Genomic DNA, 22,378 nt, shown 5'->3' with positions numbered 1-22,378 from the left:
TCTTTATGTTAGAAATGTTATAAACAGATACAGATAAGAAGCAAATACCATTAAGCAATTTTATCTGTTTTCCTAAAGCATTTTCCATATCAGTTAAATCAACCTCCCTTTTTAAAACAGGAGAGCACCGTTTACCTACAAAAGAGAGTCTTTTTGTTTCCTTGAATCCAAAATTCTCTTAAATTTGAGCTTTATTGGTTCTTTGTTCATTTGCTCTCCTTTCAATGTTTACTTGCTCATCGGGTTCTAAGACGTTTACACAAAACCTCTTGGCACATGGCAATAGGCAGGAAAAGGCCAATAAGGCAACACCGTAAGAGGGAAAATATGTCTCTGTCCAGAGTAGTCTCCACCCTTCTATTGTGAATTCAGGCTTAAGAGATATGGCAGCGTCTTTGACTTGGGGCTACAATCCTCAGGCTATTTTTCAGTTTTTCTGGAAGGTGATTTCTTTTTTTTTTCTTTTTTTTTTGGTTTGTTTGTTTTGTTTTTGGGCCACACCTGGCGGTGCTCAGAGGTTACTCCTGGCTGTCTGCTCAGAAATAGCTCCTGGCAGGCACGGGGGGGGGGGGGGAGAACCATATGGGACACCGGGATTCGAACCAACCACCTTTGGTCCTGGATCAGCTGCTTGCAAGGCAGACACTTTACCTCTAGCGCCACCTCGCCTGCCCCAACTGATGATTTCTTAAGTAACTTCTTTGTCCTCTTTATTTTTCTTTCCTAGTGATAAAATTTCCAAACATAAACAGATTCAGAACATCCTAGTCAGACAACAGGTAAATTAGAAGCTTGCAGGCGAGCAGCGCCTCTCAGCCATCATCATCCCACACTGCAAAGATGCGGCAGGAGAAATAAAACCCCCTTTGCTGCCACAGGTTTCCCAGCAGCAGTAGTAGTTGCTTTTCGAACCCGGGAGAGAAAAGTTGACTAGAGCCAGTTTGCACGGATTTGCTTTCATAAAGCCCCTTCATTTTCCTAATATTTGAAATACTCGGGTTCATAAAGCCCCTTCATTTTCCTAATATTTGAAATACTCGGGTTCTTAATAGCCAGGGGTAGAGCTGACCCCAATTGGGCTTCTGAACACCCTCCTGCTCATAGATGCGGGCTCCACCATTTGAGACCATTGTGCCCTCCAAACAGTCTTTTGGGGGAGCAAGGGGCTCCCTTCCCGAATCCCTCCCACCCCATCCCGAATCACGCAGGACTCCACGGTCCCCACCAACCCTCGGAAGCAGGGAGAGGAGACGCGGTGGGGATGAGTTAGTGCCCGGGGCCAGAACACACGGTGCCAAGGTGCGCGCGGAGCGGGGGCGCCAGGGCGGCGGGGCCGGGGCTGGAGCCGGGGCGGCCGCTGCCGAGGGCTCCTCCCTCCTGCCCCGCGCGGGCACCTGGAGGCCAGGGGCGGCGCCTCGCCGCGTCACGGGCAAGGGTGGGCGAGGCGGCAGGTGCCACCCCCGCGCCTCCTCCCTGCTAACTCTATCTCTGCGGCCGGGGCAGCAGGGGCCGCTGTGAGCAACTCGGGGCCCGCGCAGCCGCCGCCGCCGCTGCCCTCTGCCACCGGCCGCTCCGGAGCCGCTGCCCGCGCGGTGAGTTCGGGGCTCGGCGGTCCCCGCGCCAACTTTTCCCGGGCGCGGAGGAGACGGGCGGGCAGGATGGGAGGGACGGAGGCCTGCCCAGGGCACAGCAGAGCAGGACGGGGCAGGGCTGGGAGGTCGGCAGCAGCCTGGCTGGCAGGAACTCGGGACTGGCATCCGGATGCGGGAGCCCAGCCTGGCACTCTCTGGGTTCCGGGGGATGCTTTGCAAGTTCTGACCCCTCGGCCTGCAACAGCTGCTGAAATGAAGCCGCTTGGGAGATCCCGGTGGCCCCGACATCCTTAAGGGCCGGGAGTTCAGAGCCTCCCCCAGAACCAGTCCTGCAGCCCCCGGGGTGCCAGCGAGGGGCTCTCGGTGGGGCCAGACCTGCTCGACCTTGGCCGCCGAGGTCGCTCGCGCTCGCTCGCCCTTCTGCACGATCCCCCGCCAGTCCCTGTTTGTTTTTGCTTTTGCATTTTTCTTTCTGCATCCTCTCCTCTCATTCCCACTCCTGCAGGGGTGTTTGGAAGTCCTGCACCCCGGATGAACTTGGGGGGCGCCGCTCTCGAATGGCCTCTTGGGTTCCCTGAGCCGGCGGCGACTGCAGACTGAGTGATGATGAGTGGAGCCGTCTAACAGGTTGTGTGGGAGATGAAACCCCGACATAGGTGGGAGTACCCCGCGTTGGGAAGTGGGCCTACCAGCCCTCCCGACTATGCAGCAGCACCCAGGCACTCTCTAGGTCCCGGGGATGGTGGGACATACATGTCGCACCGATCGCTGTTGGAAAGAGCAGGGCTTGCTTGGGCTCTCGGCGAGATGCACCGTCTCCGGCACTCCAGCTCTCTGCTCACTGGTTGCTCTCGCGCTCGCTCACGCCTCCTTTTTCGCAGTGGAGCTGATGCTCAGAGTAGCTCAAACCCCGGTGCTCTCCCCGCGGACTCGCTTCGAATTCCCTTCCTGGCCAGACACGGTGATCCCCAAGGTCGCTGCGGACAGATTTCCCAGCAATGGCACAGTCTGTTGAGTCTCGGGACTGGTCTGAACTTTTAATCCTCGCAGCTGGGTAGAGAGAGGATAAAAGCATTCTAGGACTTACTGAGTGGGAAATCCTGGCACATTCGGCCGGACCCTTGGGAGTCCAGCACGGGGGCTCTCTACTCTGGCTTAAGATTTTGTCCACTGAACACCCACGTCCCCTCGAGCTCCCAGCGTTGTAGTTGCCTGTAGGCCTGTGCTGGGTCGGGCTTTGACGGGCTCTCATTCTCAACGCCTTCTTTCCCTTTTTGTGTCTCTTTGCCTGTTTTGTTTAAGGTTTCTTAGATCTGATCCTTCCTTCCCTCTCTCCCTCCTTCCCTCTCTCCCTCCTTCCCTCTCTCCCTCCTTCCCTCTCTCCCTCCTTCCCCCTCTCCCTCCTTCCCTCTCTCCCTCCTTCCCTCTCTCCCTCCTTCCCTCTCTCCCTCCTTCCCCCTCTCCCTCCTTCCCCCCCTCCCTCCTTCCCCCCCTCCCTCCCTCCCTCCCTCCCTCCCTTCCTTCCTTCCTTCCTTCCTTCCTTCCTTCCTTCCTTCCTTCCTTCCTTCCTTCCTTCCTTCCTTCCTTCCTTCCTTCCTTCCTTCCTTCCTTTCGTGTCCTGTCTTAACAAAGCATTTGCTTTAATATTACGATGTTGCAGCATTGCCTTTAGACTTTGCCCCCCAAGCATTTCTAACCATCATCATTGCTGTCAAGGTTCCCCGGCATGTTCCTAGTCGCCAGAGGGCCACATTCAGCCACCACTTTTCTCCCAGTATCCCCATCCTGAAATTTTTACAGTCCACCTTTGGTTCTGTCTGCTTCATTCCTCTTTTTTTTTTTCTCCATCTTTAACTTCATCTGTCTTCCCTTTCCCTCTTCGAAGCACTCATTTATCATTCATCGAATGTAATTTTCTTTACTTGGTTGTTTTTTGAGTTTGGTTTCCACAAAGCGTTTGCGTAACTTGGGATATTAAATCTCCGGGCTTACAGCTAGTAATTACTTGATAACTGCAAGCTATGATGCAACGAGTGACTAACTAATAGTACAAGTTAGGTGGATCTGTTGAGGGTAGAAAACTTTTGGGGAAAATGTGCTTTTGATTGGGGGGGGGCACAGATCTTGTGCTCAGGGCTCAGAGCTGGGTATTTACTCAGGGTCACTCCTGATGGAACTGTGGGGACCATCTGTAGAGCTGGGGATTAAATGAAAACTGGGGCGGTGGGAGCACCAATTTCAGGGAAAGAGAATGTAGATGCCCTTAGTGAATTGGAAACACTGCAAAGTAAAGTTAGAGAGGGGAGTGTGAAAGGAGTTGTGTAGGTAAGTCAGGGCCAGTCTGCTACTGAGAGTCCTGTTTGACCAGTCTTTTGAATTTTATCCTAAAGTCAATAGGGAACTGGTAGAACCCTCTAAGAGAATTGGGGGGGGGGGGTGGTTGTGTGTGAAAGAGAGGGAGTAACAGGTGTGAACTGTTAAAGATTGATATTTCGCTTTCTGCAGTGTGTAGCTTTGTTCCCCTTAAAAGACCTTCTCTTTCCCTTCTCTTCTACCTCATATATTCTTTTTCTCTATCTGATCTGAAAAAGGCAGTTTCCTAGTTTACATTAGACACTTTGGTTACACATGGTTTACCCAAGACTTTGGTAATAGAAAATAAACTTCTTGGCCATCCTCTGTGCCTTGTTCTGGAATGCCCAAGCCTTCACTGAAGTTCGAATCTTCTAGTAACAGATATTTGTCTTTTTTTTTTCTTCCCCATTAGGAATAACTGCCCTTAGTCCCTTTGCAAATACTTTCTTCTGAGTCCTCGAAAGTCAGCAAAGCCTGTGCTTGTGCCATAACCTTCTGAGTGTAGAGACTGAGAGATAGTAGGGTGAGGAAAGCAGGAAAGGTGCTCAGCAGTACTGGAAGAACATAGAACAAACATGTGGCCAGCATTGTTTGTTTGCTCTTGCTTGGGGTCACATTTGGAAGTGCCCAGAGGGCTATGCCCAGCTTGGTGCTTGGCTGGTGCTTCTGGTAGTACTTTAGGGACCAAGCAGTGCTGGTGATTGAACCTGGGTTTTCTGCTTGCTTGAACCTCATGCTCTGGCCAGTTGTGCTTTCTCTGTAGCTCAGAGTGCCAGTGTTAAAACCATTTGAAATTCCATCATTACATTCTTATCAGCACTGTGTCCTGACTCAGTGTGTTGTAATTTAGAGGATATATGACAGTAGGTTTTTGATGGTCAATGATAGTTTTGTTGTTTTCTATTTTGGACTTTTAAGACACAGTCTGAGAGGTGCTCAGGGCTCACTCTTGGTTCTCTACTCAGGGATCACTCCTGACAGGACTTGGGGTCCAAATGAGATATCAGTGATCAAAATTAGGTTGATCACAGCAAGGAAATACCTTAGTTACTGTGTTATCTCTCTGGACCCCTAAAATGATAGTTTTATGGGTACATGTGAGCAACCATAAACATAAACCTGATTTCGGCTTTTAGGATCCTAGAATGTAAGAATTGGAGAAAGGATTTGACTAGTAATCTCTATTTTGACAAAAAAAAACTTTCTCCTTTGTCTCAAATATCTGATATTTGTTTTGTTGGCACACTTGTGATTTTACTGTTTGAAGTCAAATACATAGCATGGACAGAATAACAAGAACATAAGAAGAAAGAGGGACTCAATACTTAAACGTAAGAATGATTTCATCCTAAATCTGCCAGGGGCTCCTTGGCTCACTCCCCTTCTCTTCCTTTCTCATTTCTCATTCACATAACTTATAGTATATTATAAATACTCATATTATTCATTTCATTATTATTTGGGGGGGGCACATCCAGTGGTGCTTAGGGGTTACTCCTGGCTCTGTACTCAAAAATTGCTCCTGGCAGGCTCGGGGGCGGGGGTGGACCATATGGAATGCTGGGACTTGAACTCGGGTCAGCCACTCACAAGGCAATCACCCTACTGCTGTGCAATTCTCTGGCCCTATATTAATTATTTTTAGATATGAATTATACATAGATTTAAAATATATTATTTTAAAAAGCATGGTTTATAAAACTGCTAATTGTACAGCTTCATAGTTTAAGTATAGTTTTATTAATCTTTAGAGAAATATTCACGTAACATAGTTTATAATAGTAGTAAAGTCATTTTACAGTTGCAGAGCTACTATTCCAGTCCCTCCACCAGTGTTTAATGGCTATTCCCCCATTATTCCAAGTCACCCATTATCCCCAATCACTCCTCCCTTCCCTCTACCACTGTTGATCAAGATTCAGGGTTTGTTTGCATTGTCATTTTCTACTTTTATTTTGTTTTGGCAGTTCCCAGGGGTTATTCCTGGCTCTGTGCTCAGAAAACACTTCTGGTAATGCTCTGGGGAACATATAGGGTGTGGGGGATAGATCCTGGCTTGTCCAAGGACAAGACAAATGCTTACCCGCCGTATGATTCCTCCTTTCCCTTCTTAACTGTCTTTCCCCCACCTCCTGCCTATAGGTAGACAGTGTTGTACTAATTACTAAGAACCAAAAAAATTTATGTCTCAGAAGCAAATCACCAAAGAGATGTTAACCCCATAGTTCAATTTCCTGTTAGAAGAGGAACAGAGAGGTAGTGCAGAGGATAGGGCACTTGCCATGCATACAGATGACCTGGTTTGATCCCTAATATTGCATATAGTGTAGTTCTCTGAGTACTGCCAAGAGTAATCCCTGAGCACAGTCCTTGAGTTGCTAGGTGTGAGCCAACCCCTAATCAAAACCAAAATAAGTAAATTTAGAAAATATAAAAAACTCTATATACTGTTTATGAAAAAATGGGGAAAATTATTCCATAAGGAATAGCTTGGACACATTTTGGAAACTGAGGAATTGTGAATTTTAGACATCAGAAGGTAAAGTAAATATTTGTGGTATATACATAATTTTTAGGGGGGTTCCCAAATGTTGCTGAGATTCCAGAAGCCACTCATAGAGAACTTTGCTTAACGCATTGATAGTGGGGCTCAAGTGGAGCGCTTATGTGCTGGCAGTGCTCAGTGACCTGGTCCACTGGCAATGCTTACTCAGGAGATGATGTGGTACTGATAATCAAACCTGGGTCAAGTGCATACACCATGACCCATCCCCTGTGTATATTTCACTCTAAACCTTAAAAAGTCCTAATGAGGCTGGAGCAGTTGCATGGTAAGTCTGGTATTGTCTTGCATGCAGTCCACCAGGTTTGATCCTCAGCATCCAATATGGTCCCTCGAACACCTCCAGGAATGACTCCTTAGCATAGAGGTAGGAATAAACTCTGAGCACTGCTGGGTGCAGCCCATAAGCCAAAATAAATAAATAAATAAATAAATAAATAAATATTTTCTTTTTTTAATAAATATTTTCTAAAAAATTCCCTTACCTACCCATGCCCTTTGTAGTTAGTGTTATTTCAAAGACTAGGGAATCACACATACCTGTCTATGTTACTTGTACATTTTGGAGGGGTTGTGCTTTCTTGGCTACACACTGATTGTGGGAGGGCCATTCCTAGATCAGAGCTTGAGACTCTGGATCAGAGCTTGGAGATGAGGGAATGGTGCATAACAGGGATTGAACCCTGGTTATCCCGCATATAGAGCACATGCTCTAGCTGTTTGAGCTAGTCATAGGCCACAGTTTCCATATTTCCTGTGATGCTCCACACATCATCCTGTAAAGGTTACACATTAGGTTGCAGTGCTTGTACACTGAGCCACGTGTTCTGTGAAATTGCGTTCCTTAGGTTGTAAGGCTTGTCAAGCCCAGAATTGCCGGAGTCACAATCTCAATTGAGGCACACCATTATGTTGTGGCACTCAACAGAAGTCACACTTTCTGAATGTGGTTCTCACATATCTTTTTAGTGGTGCATTTGTAGCTGTGGTTTTTCACCTCTTTTTGTGGTGCTTACACACACCCTGCACAGTGCAGCCATAAAACATTTGTGTTGTTGGGGGTCACAGACAGCAGAGCTACTATGCTAGAGTTATACATGTGAGGCAAAGGGATCTAAACTCACAACCATATACTTGTATTGCAGTTAATTCAAGCCACCATGCTATTCCTCTGGGCCCCACTATAAACATTCTTATGAAATAATTAGCCAGAATTGTTGCTATTATTAGTCTCTTGAAAATTTTGCTGTGGAGTTGTCAATGATCAGAAGTATTGTCTCTGTGGTTATTCAGTGCACTTGCTTTAATAAAAACAAAGTAATCATCAAGCATCATCGATGGTTCTAGAGGCCCTCTGAATACCACAGGGCTGGCCCTGGTGAATGTGGCACTGCAAGGCCCAAGCGGCACCATATTCTCAGGTTCTAGAACTGAATTGCCACAGCCCAGTTGGCTATATCTCAAAAACAATAACCCCCTGACCTCATTTTGGAAGCCCCTCCATGCCCATCTCAAAACACAAAAATCCAAAAAGAAAACTACCAAAAATTCAAAAAGAAAAAAATGAATTTAAATAATAAATAAAAGCAAAATGGCCGTTGTGACTGTGAAACAGCAGATTATATGTGAATTTTCTTTTTTTGGCAGACTATGTGCTAATGGCACATATGCAACTAATATATTTCTAATTAGGTTTTTAGCATCACCTTAACATTGATTTTAATAATGTAGAAAAACACATATACCTTAGAGCTAGTTCTTATTTACCTCCCTTACATGACTATCACCAAAGTTGAAATTAAGGATATTTACTATTTCATTAGCCACATAATCTATGTGACTTGATAAAATTTGTAGTGCTATTAAGCTGACAAGTTCAATCTGTTAAAGTGTAATTTTTCTAGATTCAAGTACATTACAGCAGTGTAGTAATTATTTCCTCAAATATATTACAAGTTAATATAAGAACTAAACTTATGAAATTAGGAAAATAAACTTATATTTCATAACAAGTGTGAACTTGTTAAACATTTGCTGTATTTCAGTCATTGTGCTAAGTTTGGCACATGTCTTACTCTATAGATTCATCCCCTATCAGAAAAGGGTTGTTGTTCTTATTTTACTCATGAGAAAACTGGTACATGTCAAGACGCCTTAGCTTGCCTGAGGTCATGTGATTAGCAAATCCCAGAACTGGGAATGAGCCTTGTTCATTCTGAACATTAACCCCTGTATGCCCATGCTCTTTATCATTTTATGACATAGGACTTAGTATATACTTTGTCTAGTTATGTGAGTTTCTAATATTTGCATTTTTTCTTTCTTTCCCACCTCTTACTTTCTTTCCATCCAAGGAGACCCTAGACAGTATCAGTAGAAATTGAGAAGGTAGGTGACCAGGAGATACTATCTTCATAAGTATGTTCTTTTGTGCACTCTTGGGGCTAGATGGGACCTGAAAATGTGTATGAATATTTTTTGGAGGGGAAATACCCAGTGATTCTCAGGGATTACTCCTGACTATGCACTCAGAAATTGTTCCTGGCTCAGGGGACAATATGACAATATGGGATGCTGGGATTTGAACCATCATCCATCCTGGATCAGCTGTGTGCAAGGCAAACACCCTACTACTGTGCTATCGCTCCGGCCCCTGTGTATGCGTTTTTCTATAAATATTAAAAGGTCTCAAATACAGGTGTTTCGGCTCAGTATCCTCTTTTACACAAAAAATAATTGAGGCACAGCATGCCAGACCAGATGCAATTCTGATTATAATTTAAGTGCTTTACTAACTTATTATTAATCTTTATTAACCTTGGTGATAAAGATAACTTTATTACTAAAATTTTGAAGATCCTAACTTGCCCCTTTCTTGCCTATTAAGTTATAACATTAATTATTCCTGTAGACTTTAGACAAGAGTAGAGTATGCTTTCTCCAGGTCATAGAAGGGAAAGCCTAGACTCAGTGTAGCAAAATGATATGCCCCAAGGTATGTGTGTTATAAAATCTAGCCCTGAACCACAACCAAAAGTGTGAAAAAAAAATACTAGCATAGCAAAGTGAAATAAACTAAGTAATCTTCTCTGTGAACCCCTCATTCCCTATGTTCTCTATCCTTAGCATCACCTTTCGGTGTCTGCTCCAGTATCTGTGAATAGTATAATATAGATTCTCATGAGGACAAGATAGTGACAAATCACAGTATCTGAACCATGCATGGCTTTTAGGGCTTTTAAACTTGATGTTGGTACATGGATGGGCTAAGGGAAATTAATAACTTCTAAACAGCACACTTGTAAACTCTGAGGAGGAGGTCAATGCACCAGCTTCTTAAAACTTCAAGGTTGATTAAATTTAGGAAAGAATGCTTTATAAAATAGAACTATGCACTTGAAAGGATCATGCTTTAATGTTTAATGTTAATGATGGAATTAGGCATGAATAGTGATATAAGGGACTGGAGCAATAGCAAAGCGGATAGGGCATTTGCCTTGCACATGGCCAACCTGGGACGGACCCAGGTTCAATTCCCCAGCATTCCACATGGTCTCCTGAACCTGCCAGGAGCGATTTCTGAGTGCAGAGCCAGGAGTAACCCTTGAGCTCCTCCAAGTATGGCCCCAAAACCTAACTAACTAACTAACTAAATAAATAAATAAATAAATGAAGAAAAAAAAAAGAATAGTGATATAGCCAGCTTTGTAGACTGCCCCTAGAGCCAAAATAAGTATTGCTAGGACACAAGTAGTACAGATTGACTATTGGAGATGCCATCTGTATTCATGTTAGTTTTAATTTCTGCTGTCCTAGTTCTCTTAGAAGAAAGGTCTTCTTTCAACTGGAAAGACAGTATAGAGGTTAAACTACTTAACTTGCATGCATCTGTCCCCTGTTTGATCCTGGCACCACATATGGTATGGCCCAAATTCTGTTCCCCAACCCTCAGAAAAGGAAATGTCTCTACCTTTTCAGTGCTAAATCAGTAGTCACTCATTTATCTAACAAAGCTTGGTAATTTGCTATAGTCAATGTGCTGTATACTAAAGCTCTGAAAAATCAAGAAGTTATCTCATTTCTCTGTGTATTCCTCCCCTACATACAAATAAAAGCTGTCTAGCTGGAGAACTAGCTCAGTGGATTGATCAATATGATTTACATGCAAGAAGAGACTCTAGTTTGATTCCTTGTCCCTTCAGCACTGCCACAGAGCCGGGAGTAGCCCCTGAACACCAGAAAAATGTGACCCAAAAATAAACCCCAAGCAAAAGCATATCATATCAGTTATGTCCATAAATTCTATTCTGAATCCATCTACTTCAGAGAACTTCCAGCTCTACACTCCCCTTATAATCAATTTTGTACTGAGCAAGCAAATAAATTTTTAAAAACAGAAGTCCAAACATGGCATTGCTTTGCTTAAAAGCCTCTCATGAGAATTTCAGTTTTGCAAAATGTAAAGGGTTCTCAAGAGGGATGATGGCAAAGTATTTACTACCTCTGAATAGTGCATTAGAAATGGCTAAGATGTCAATTTTTGTATATCTTAATATAATTAAAGAAATAATGATAATCATACTATCACCACTACCAAGCCTCTCAATGACTCCCAGAAGAAAAACCTAGATTATAATTTATTTATTGTTTTTTTTTTAGTCACACCTGCCTGTATTTGTCATACACAAATACTAATCCTAGCATTTTTAAAAAATTTTGGGCCACAGCCAATGATGTTCAGGGATTACTCCTGGCTTTGCACTCAGAAATCGCTACTGGCTTGGGGGACCATATGGGATGGCGGGCTATTGAACCGCAGTCTGTCCTGGGTCAGCTATGTGCAAGGTGGCCCTACCATTGTGCCATCGCTCCGGCCCCTAGTCCTAGCATTTTCATTGAGGGCTCAGGACCAAGAGGCCCATTTTTCCCAGGTATTCGTAATCACTTTCATCCTTATACTCTGCTTTCCAGTCCTCTGACACTTTGTATTCATTCTTGCCTCCAGGCTTTAGAGCTTGCTCTTGGCACTTCTGGGATCAGGTCTTTTCAAATGTTCTAGGATGTCTGGCAACACTTCTACTATTGTAGTCTTTCGCTTCTGCTGTCTCACCTCACCAGGCCATGTTTTATTTTCTTCCTAACTTGAACACAATTTTCTATGTTTTTGTTTTTTATTTGTATGTGTCTGTTTTTATTTATGTGCCCCCTGCAATCAGAATACATTTTACATGAGAACAGGGTTCTTCCTATTTTCTTAATGTAAAAAATGGCACATAGTAGAGACCCAGAATTTTGTTTTGTTTTGTTTGAGGTCTAAAACCAGAGATGCTCAGGGCTTACTCCTGTCTCTGCACTTGGCAGTCATTTCTGGAGAGCTCAGGGTACTTATAGAGGATGCTGGGAATTGAGCTTATGGGAACTACGTGCAAGACAAGCACTGTACCAGCTGTACTTTGACTCTGTCCCCAGAAGTCAGGATATTTATTGAATAAATGAATGAAGACCTTGATCTCTTCCCCACGAACCTTGAAGTCCTGATACAGATAATGGTGTTCTGTCCCACTCCCAAATCATATGGGAAAATAGAAGAGAAAGAACATAATATCTGGGGGTGTGACTCAGTGGTAGAGCACATGTCTTGCACATGTGAGGTCATGGGATCAATCCCCAGCACTGTAGACATAAAGTGTTGATTTAACCCACTCCTATACAAAAAAAGAAAGAAAGAAAGAAAAGAGGATGGAGTTGTGGGTGAAAGTAAAAGCACACAAACTTTCTTTTCCTTTGAGGACTGAAAAAAAAACTTTTCAAAAATAGAGCTACGTATTGGTATCCAGATATGAGCCCCACCCAAGCTAAGCCTTAATTGAGAATTGTGTAAGGTATCTTACGTTACATTCCCAGAAATGCTTGTCTGCTTGGGGACCTCTCATCTTCTGGAACAGTAGCTCTTACAGGGCTCATTTTGAACAGCAGTAGGCAACAGAACTATTTTGCCAAAATAAGACCCAAATCTTACTGATCTTTCTGATATTCCAGAATGACCCAGTCGAGCATGCATTTTTTTGTTTTGTTTTGTTTTTGGGTCACACGTGGTGGAGATCAGGAGTTACTCGTGGCTCTGCACTCAAGAAGTCGCTCCTGGCAGGCTCAGGGAACCATATGAGATGCCAGAATTAGCAAGGTCCATCCTGTTTTGGCTCTGCAAAATAGCCTTACCACTGTGCTATTGTTCTGGCCCAAACATGCAATTTTTTTTAACATGCGTTTTCTTAATGAAATTCTAAACTACCTGTCTTTATTTTGTTTTCCTCCTTCAGGTAGTTTTATTTAGAAAAACTTCTGTTTGTCATTAATATTTTTTATAGATAATACAGAAAAGAGCATGGAAACTTACTGAATTTTTTTTTGGCCTATGACATGAAAAATGATACTTTTAAGTAAGTAGAAAAATGAGAATATTTTGGGATCTCATTATGATATAGCTGATTTTAGAAATATGGAAAACTTTAAAAAAAATTGAAACAGGAACTTATAGCAAAAATACAAACAGATATCACCTAGAATATTTCTGGCCAGAAATCACCACATACAGCATTTCCATAAACTGCTTTTTCAACTCTTACAGGCACTTTCAAAAAGATATTGAAACTTTTCTTGGAAAAAAATTAGAAAAATTTTAGTTGAGGAACAAGAAATATCTCCTGGTATATCTAAAACCTTATAAACATTTTCAATATGGAAATACTTTTTTTTTTCCTGTAGGAGAACTTCATACTATGAAAATTCCCAGACATTTATTGAAGAGAGAAAAATATAATGAGCCAGATGTACCATGTGACTCAGGACTATAGTTAATCTTATTTCAAACATAAATATTTCAATATAGTTCTGAAAGATAGACTTAAAAAGATTAGCGTAGTATCACCACTGCATCTAAAATCTTAAAAATAACCTATTAATGACATCAGAGATCTAATGAACATGAACAAATTATACTAATTGGCTTATCACTCAGTGGATGATTGTGAAGAGCCTTTTGGGGAGTAAGAGGAAATGTAGCCAACTGAACAAATCCTATAGAGTTAGAGGAAAGAAGAAAAATAATAGAATTTACTATTGCATTCTATTTCATGTGGATGGATATTAATACCTTATTGAAAAGTCTGACTTTAATTTTACTCTTATGTTTTTTTGTTTGTTTGTTTGTTTGTTTGGCCAAACCCAATGATGATCAGGGGTTACTCCTGTTCTGCACTCTGGGATCACTTGTGGCGGTATTCAGGAGAACATATGGGATGCCGGGGATCAAACCTGTATCCACTGTGTACAAAGCAAGCACCTCATTTGCTGTTCCATCTATCTGGCCCTAGTTTCATTCTTTGTGGCAATAAAAAAATTTTTTTATATAAACAAAACCCTTGTTTATCAAGAAAAAAAATAAGAACAAGCCAACACACAACAACAAAAAATACAGATTCTTTGAGGGGAAACATGTCAAACATGGATAAGGTGTCTCATAGGCTGGGAGTGGTGGCTTTTATAATTCTTTCTTGAAAAACTTTAAAAGAGCAATCTGACAGTTTGTTTTAATAACTGCTATTATTTTATTTTTAGGGCTTTATTTAAAATGCAATATATACCTACACTAAATTATTTTTTAAAACTCTCCTGTACATCTTTTGAAGTTAGGATGAGAGGAAGAGTGAACAGGGTACATGAAATCTGCTGTTTGAACTGTGCCATGCTATGGTACACCTAAATGTTTCTGAAATCTATAAATAATTTCTCTAACACAGAATAACAGGGAGACAATAGGAAGCATATGTGCGGTTAAATAAATATGAGCAATATTCATTGATTCTTGATTTCAGTGTGAAAATAGTTTTTATTTTTTATTTGTTTGCCATACCTGACCGTGCTTAGGTCTTACTCCTGGCTCTTTGCTTAGGGATCACTCTTAGTGGTGCTTAGGGAACCTAATGAGGTGCCAGGTATTAACCTGGGTTTGCTGCTCATTAGGCAAATGCCCTACCAGCTGTACTTTCATTTGAAGTCCTCGATTTCATGTTCATAAAGGTATATGATATGTATAAAAGCAAAAGAATGCAAAATCTAAAACAGCTAGTTGCTATTACAGTGATTGTGAAATGTGACAGAATTGGGAAGATAGCAAGAAAGTTTTTTTTTTTTTTCAGCAGACCAGCTTTTCAGTATCTGGAAGGAGAAGCTGGGAAGAGAGTAATGGTTAATGATAAACCTGGTTGGGAATAGTAATGAGTCTGAACTCCACTGTGGGCTGCAAACAGCTTGAAAGGAGGAAAGGAAAGGTGTGATAGAATTTGTTGTTAGTCATGAGATGAGATTTTGTTATGTCAGTGGAGAGGAAACCAAGATATGAAATGAAGCTGTGATTTTGGCTCACCGCAGAGAAGGATGAATGAATGTATGATGTATGTATGTATATATGTATATATATATATATGTATGTGTGAATGGATGGATGGATGGACGGATAGATGAATGAGTGGATGGATGGATGGATGGATGGGCAGACAGATGGACGAACTAGCAGATAGGATTCAGAAGAGGAAGTGAAGAAAAAGTTAGGGAGAGAGTCTGGGGGCATAGGAAAAATAGGAGGTTAAGGTTTGAAGTCTGGATAAGTTGTTCTGTATCCTGAGGGCCCAGTGTGGATTCCCAGGACTTCATGGGTTTTTGAGTCCCACCTGGAGAGACCTTCCTGAGCTCAGAGCACAGGAACAACCCTGAGGACTGCTGGGTGTGATCCAAAGAACAAACAGGAAATTGAGTTTAAGGCATGTTCTGCTTGAGAGATGAGACATTTCTTTCATTTTGTCCCTTGCTTTATATATATATCTATATAGATATATATACGTATATATACATATAATGAAGAATATTTATTAAATGGCTGATTTACAAGAAAAATTGCAATGAGTATGCATACAATATTTCACTTACAGTCAATATTAAATGTGTAACGTTAATTCTCTTTAAGTATCAACCCCCTTAGGATTATATCATAGCATGTGAAGCACTGGTGAGGCCTATGCCACCAGAAATTCCCAGTTTGTGATTTCCTTGAGACTTCCCATCTGATGTTTGTACTGCAACAAGTGAGCATCATTGACAGCCACCTTGAAGTGGTCATTTTTAACCAGTACTTGGATTTTGAATAGTTTACCTCTTTCAAAAGGGAAAGTCCCCTGCCTCTTCATATCCCCAGATGTTATCCATCTTTGTATCGCAGGCAATGACTTTCTTGTTGTCCTCATTGAAGAGTGGGTTAAAGTGAAAGGCCACATCATTCCCTTTCTTGAAATCTAGAGCATTTGCATTGGGTTTTGACCCAATGGTTTTAATCCATAATGGTTATCAGCATGCAGGGCATGACTCCTGCAGGTAGAGGGAGGTCATAGAGATATTTAGTGGTCCAGCTGGAGTACCAAAGGGACCGGCAGCAGGGTCCCTTTGTGCCAGGAGCGCTAGGCTGTCCAGAAGGAGGGTAGGCCCCAGGCCCACCTGGTTTCTCAGGATAGGCACCTGGTACAATTGATCCTGGATAAGCAGGTGCTGATGCACCAGGATAGGCTCCAGATAGGGCCTATCCAGTGTAGGCTCTGGTTGGTGCCTGTCCAGGGTAAGGCCCGGATAGGCATCCCATCAAGCTGGTTTCCCCATGCATTAGGCCATACTTGAGAATTTGGGTTTCCAGACCCAGATACTGCATCCTTAAGTGAAAAACGGTGCCATTTCCCTTGGTGCGAGGTTGCTTGTTCGTTCGTTCCTGGGAAACTCTTTGCCCATTCTGTCTCTTGTTAATTGTTATCCCTTAGGTGGCAAATTACTTGCTCCTTTTTATGAAACATTTTTATTTTTCAAAGTAGTCTCTTATGGGTATTTTCTTCACAGTGAGACATTTAGAGATTTAGAAATTGTTAAGATCAAGTAGTTATAGTGGCAGATAAAACCAGGGTAATTCAAATTTATTTCCCTCTTTTTTTATTTTGGTTTTTGAGTTATGGTGGTGCTCAGGGGTTACTCCTGGCTCTGTGCTCAGAAATGGCTCCTGGCAGACACAAGGGACCATATGGGATGCTGGGATTCGAACCAACATCTGCGTGAATCAGCTGCGTGCAAGGCAAACTATCTACCGCTGTGTTATCTCTCTGGCCCCTCAAATTTCTCTCTTGACTCTTCTCTCCCACCAGGAGGAAAAAAGCACTGGAAATTGTTTAAGTAGGTCATGAACAACTAGAGAGAAAGAACTTTTTTTTTTTTAATCTACAAAGACCTTACTAAATTAATGTTTATAGGGCAGTCTTTGTTTTCTTCTTTCATTATCTGTTGATGTTGAGCTAGTATTTTTTTTTTTTAGTATGGAATGCTTCATGAATTTGCATGTCATCCATGCACAGGGGCCACACTAATCTCTGCATTGTTCCAATTTTAGTGTATGTGTTGCCAAAGTGAGCACTGAGCTAGTATTTAAAGGCTCATAGTTCAGGGTTTTTTCCACTTGTGGATTCTATCCTGAGTGGGACCTGTTAAATTTTTCCTTTGCCTTTGCAACAGTCCTTTTTAAATATTTCTCCTATATATATATATATATATATATATATATATATATATATATATATATATATATACAGTTGCTGCATTTGTTCATCTTGTAACACCAGAATTCCCAGTTTATACTAGTCTTATAGGTAAGGTAGATTGCATGAGTTTTAAAAAAAGCTTTTATCATTCACAGCTTTTATTTATTTATTTATTTTATTGAGAGTGCACACTGGGTTCAAGAAATACTCCTAACCTGCTCTGAGTATATGCAGTAGCAGGGATTCAGCCCCAACAGCCATAGCAAGAAAAGCTCCTTATCTCATTCTTTCATTGTGGCTCTAATTCAGAAGTTTTAAATGTATCCACTGTTATTTATTAAACATCTGCATTGTCTCAGGCAGCAAAAATACATTCTGCAAAATGGAAGATGCACAAAATTGAGTGTGTTCAATGTTCTGTGGACTATCTGAGCAGTTAGGTTGTTTGGTTTGTTTTCATACTTGTCATAGACCAACAAGATGGGCCTATTGCACCTAATTAAAATACAATTTGTACTTCTGACTCACCACACTAAATAACACCCTAAACTTGTCCACTCCTAAACCTTGTTCAACAGGTATCGCACACTGCAATGTCACAGCAACATAGCATTGCCAAAACATAACTAAATGCTTATACGTGATTTCTAGTCTGACTTTAGATTGGTGGTTAACTGTTGGTATATCAGCATCACAGACCACCTTTCCATGTACTGTGTAAGAGAGTTTTCTGTAGAACTTACAGTTGAAGAAAAACCATGGGGGCTGAAGTACAGTGGTTAGGAAGCTTGCTTTGCACACTGTTCAATTTCTGGCATCCCAGATAGTCATCCAAGCCCATCATCAGTGGTCCCTGTGGGCAGAGCCTGGAATAACCTCGGAGCATTAACTGGTGTGGCCCAAAAGTCAAATAAAATATAATAAAATACCTGTTCAATTTATTCATTCTTTTCTACTTATCTAGTTCATTGCTTCTTTATTCATTCATTCACAAACATTAGTGTACCTGCATTGGGAAATGAAAAAGATAGTTATTGTAAAGATAAAAATCTTAGGATAATCTGTTGCTTCTTTTTATGCCAACATTGAATTTTCTTTCTTTCCTAAATAGTTCTATTCCTACTTCCAATGGTACTGTGAAAGAAAGAAAGGGGTCCTAGGGCTGTTCTTACTATACTGGGTGTTCAGGCCTAGCAGTTTGGAGCTCATCTGGTCACTCCAGAACCGTTGGATTGCTGGAGGGTAGAATATATTCAGTGTTGATTTGAATTACGACTTGCATGTTCCAACCATGTGCTCTAGTACTTGAGCTCTCTCTCTCTCTCTCTCTCTCTCTCTTTTCTCTCTCTCTCTTTCTCTCTATTTCTCACTCTCTCTCTCATATGGAACGCTTCACGAATTTGCGTGTCATCCTTGCGGAGGGGCCATGCTAATCTTCTCTGTGTCATTCCAATTTTAGTAAATGTGCTGCTGAAGCGAGCACTTGAGCTATCTTTTGACTCTACATCAAATTCTCTTAAATCCATGCTGCATCTGTGAAACACCAGGCTTGTACTGATAATGTTTGCTTTTCTACCTGGTGAATGCTTTGTTTTCAATAGACTATAGCCTCAGCTCCTTTAAGACAGATGCAGTAAATATGTGTATTTATAACTTGCTACACTACTTTCTGTGGGATGGCCATAAAATTTAGGACACAGTATATATATATGAGTGCTTGTATGTGCATGTATTATAGGTTATATTGTAGTGTTTTAAACTGTAGTTCAATAAGGAACCAATATTACCACTTTATTATTGATCTCACAGATATTCTGTACATATGCAAGGATATATTTATATGGTATGTGGCATTGATTGCTATTTTAGTGATTATTTCTTAATAACACAGGAAATTTATTCTTCTTCATAGCTACCATATTTTCTGGCTTATAAGATGACTTTTGAAACAAAAAAAAAAGTCAATTGAAAATTGGGGGTCGTCTTAAAAGCTGAGTATATCCTGAAAAATGTTTCAATATGCCGCTAAATGAAAATTATCTGAATATTGCCACAAAACGAATTTTCCAACTCGACCCTGCACCAGTCACTACAAGGCTGCTCAGACCGCCTCTCTAACTCAGCCAATCCAAGCAGGCTTTTTATGCATGCAAATTAGACAATGTTCTGGACCCGAATCTACATTGTCAAAAGCCTGCTCAGATAGGCTAGCGTCAGAGAGGAAGTCTATTACAGTATAACCTTTGAACCGTTCCTTGTTGTGATTGGCTCACTGTGGTACATACAGTTGCAGCACAGGAACGTTTTGTCTGATACAGCGAATATAGGCCTAAACCTATGTTTTAACTGCAAAATTAGGGGGTTGTCTTATATGCCAGCAAATACGGTACATAACTTTTCCTGGCATAAATATGCCATTTTGTTAGCAAATTGGTAGGCATTTAGAGATTGGTAGGCATTTAGAGAGTTTCCATGCCTTTTCTATTTAGAGATTGTCAAAGTAAAAAATTCTTGTATATATACCTTTCATACTGTTAAATATAGAGATTTTTCCCTTAGGTCTCAATCAATTTATATTATACCCAGCAATGTATAAGTACCTGTTTTAAAATTCACTTTATAAGATTCTGTATCTGAAACCTACATTATATTATAAATCACCGTTCCTTTAAAAGATGGTTATAAAAATATTACTCCACACCTTGGCCATCACAGTGCCTTATCAATCTTTATGATGCTTTGCAAGTCTGATAAGCAGTAGTGGTATTCACAAATTTAAATTTGCATTTATCACATTGCTGAGTAAGACTGGACATCCTGGGGCCAGAGTCATAGTACAGTAAGTAAGGCAACTACCTTGCATGTGGTGGATCTGGATTTGTTCCCTGGCATACTCGATGGTCCCCCAAGGGTCAGCAGACATGATTTCTGAATGTAGAACCAGTAGTAAGCTCTGAGCACTGCCAGGTGTGAAAAATAAAAAGATTGAAAAATATTTTGTATATACTTTAGAGTTGTTTATATTTTTTTTGTTTTTAGTTGATCATAGACAAGACTGATCCTATCTTTTATCTTTTTCTCTAACAGTTATTGGATTTTTTTTTCTTAATTTATTGGAAGCCTACATATTGAGGGAATTACTTTTTGTGATAGAGGAGCACATGCCTTTTTCTTTTTTTTCACTTGTCTTTGATTTTATAAACTGATAATTTTGATATACATAAATTTTTGGGAGTCATACTTGATTAATCTCTCTTTGTCTGGCTTTCATGCTGTGTCATAGTCATTTTAGCATCATAAAAAGAGTTCTTTTGAGAATAAGGAGAAAGTGCAGACTGCTGGCACACATGGTTTGCATGCTGGAGTCACTGTTTAATCCCCAGAGGGTCCTCAAACAGTGATAAGAGGTAGCAAGTTCATGCACCTTAGAACATTGAGCCAGGAGTAGCTCCTGAAGCACCACCAGGAACAAAAAAGCAAAGTGGTTATCTCAGGTTACACTAAGGTATTTGGGCTATACCCAGCAGCGCTCAAAAAACACCCCTGGCAGGCTCAGGGGACCATATGGGATGCTGGGGATTGAACCCAGGTCTGTTCCAGTTTGGCCACGTACAAGGCAAATGCCCTACCCACTGTGCTCTCATTCTGGCCCTACACTAATTTTTTTTTATTTTTTAAAAAAACTTTATTGATTGATTGGTTTTTGGGCCACACCCAGCGGCACTCAGGAGTTACTCCTGGCTCTGCACTCAGAAATAGCCCCTGGCAGGCTGGGAACCATATAGGATGCCCGGTATTGAACTGGGTCCCTCCCAGTTGGCTGCATGCAAGGCAAACACCCTACTATTGTGCTATCTCTCTGGCTCACACTAAGGTTGGTTTTTTTGTTTGTTTGTTTGCTTGTTTGTTTTAGTTTTTGGGTCACACCTGGCAGTGCTCAGGGGTTACTCCTGGCTCTATGCTCAGAAATTGCTCCTGGCAGGCTCAGGGGATGCTGGGATTCAAACCACCGTCCTTTTGCGTGCAAGGCAAACACTCTACCTCCATGCTATCTCTCTGGCCCTATGTTTTTTGTTTGTTTGTTTTTATTTTTTGGGCCATAACTGGTGATACTCAGGGATTACTCCTGGGTATCCACTCAAAAATTGCTCCTGGCTTGAGGGGACCATATGGGATGCCAGGGGATTGAACCACGGTCTGTCCTAGGTTAGCGCATGCAAGATAAATGCCCCACCACTTACGCCACTGCTCTGGCCACCCACACTAAGTATTTTTAAAAATGTTTTATTCTGAAATAATTATAGAGTAAGATGTAAAGTTGATGCAGAGATCCCATGTTTGCTTCCCAGTTTCCTTGAAGCATCAGATCATTTTTCTAGTTTCAACTTGGAAGTTTATTTTGATTTAAGATGAGATGTGGATTTCAATGTATTTTTTTCTTCTTAGCTTTCCATTTATTTCAACATTATTTTTTGACAATTTATTGTTCCCTCTGACTTTAAACAAAATATTAATGTATCTCTAAGCACTGCAGTTAGTGGTGATGAGTGCTGGCCCTGTTTCAGAAGCTTTCCTGGTATAATTTGGCTTGCTCACCTAATATTGACTTTATGCTGTTGTGGGTTGTGCTTGGATATAAGTGACTAACAATTACCCTCTGACATCCAGGAGATGGTCTTAGCTTATTGATTCCAGTCTATTTAGGGAAGAAAGCCTTTAGACCTATATAGTGCTTAAGGTTAACTGTACAATTAATCCTCACAAAATCTTTTAGAGGGATAGATATTATATGCTTCTTTTGTAGGTAGGCAGTAGAGAAAGATTAAAGTTACCCCCACACATAAGGTCATTGAGCAAGGCTGGCAGAGTAGATTTAGGTTTTAATCTTATTATCTTTAATACCATTGTCTTCCAGAACTTGGCTCAGATTTCTTAATAATACCATCTACTTTGTTGACTAGAAGAACATAGTTGTGTACCTTCTGGCTCATGGCTTACCTGCACTGTTCTGTCTCAGGTTTAGTACAACGAAGGCTTTCACCATTATTAGTTCCTGATTTTCAACAAAAAGGGCCAAGCATAGACAAATAACTTCAAGGTTTTTCTTACTTGACTTTGAGCAGTGACAAAGGAAGAAATAAAAACTCATCTACTTATTTAATTATGTGTTATAGGGTATAGACTTAGATAATTATTGAGTTATTTTTCATCTGCATGCTTCCAGAGACAAACAGCTAGATATG

General features: G+C 41.3%; 1 protein-coding gene, 2 non-coding genes and 1 pseudogene across 3 annotated transcripts in view; 1 reads left to right on the top strand and 3 right to left on the bottom strand.

Annotated features, from left to right (window-relative positions):
* Positions 1-1,508: 1,508 nt before the first annotated feature.
* The window catches only part of ELOVL7 (ELOVL fatty acid elongase 7), a 90,727-nt gene continuing 69,857 nt past the window's right edge, over positions 1,509-22,378 (top strand). The window contains exon 1 of the mRNA XM_049768839.1: positions 1,509-1,592. The gene's annotated coding sequence lies outside the window, so the exon portion shown is untranslated. The remainder of the gene's footprint in view (positions 1,593-22,378) is intronic.
* LOC126001854 (galectin-3-like) lies at positions 15,550-22,179 on the bottom strand (annotated as a pseudogene).
* Positions 16,908-17,011, bottom strand: LOC126002363 (U6 spliceosomal RNA). The gene has a single exon (XR_007493092.1). It is a non-coding gene; the product is annotated as a U6 spliceosomal RNA (small nuclear RNA).
* On the bottom strand, positions 18,512-18,618 carry LOC126002161 (U6 spliceosomal RNA). The gene has a single exon (XR_007492934.1). It is a non-coding gene; the product is annotated as a U6 spliceosomal RNA (small nuclear RNA).

Source organism: Suncus etruscus, chromosome 2 (genome assembly GCF_024139225.1).
Source record: "Suncus etruscus isolate mSunEtr1 chromosome 2, mSunEtr1.pri.cur, whole genome shotgun sequence".
NCBI classification, from domain to species: Eukaryota; Metazoa; Chordata; class Mammalia; order Eulipotyphla; family Soricidae; genus Suncus; species Suncus etruscus.
The sequence above is the reverse complement of the archived record's forward strand: the minus strand, read 5'-3'. Positions and strand labels throughout refer to the sequence as shown.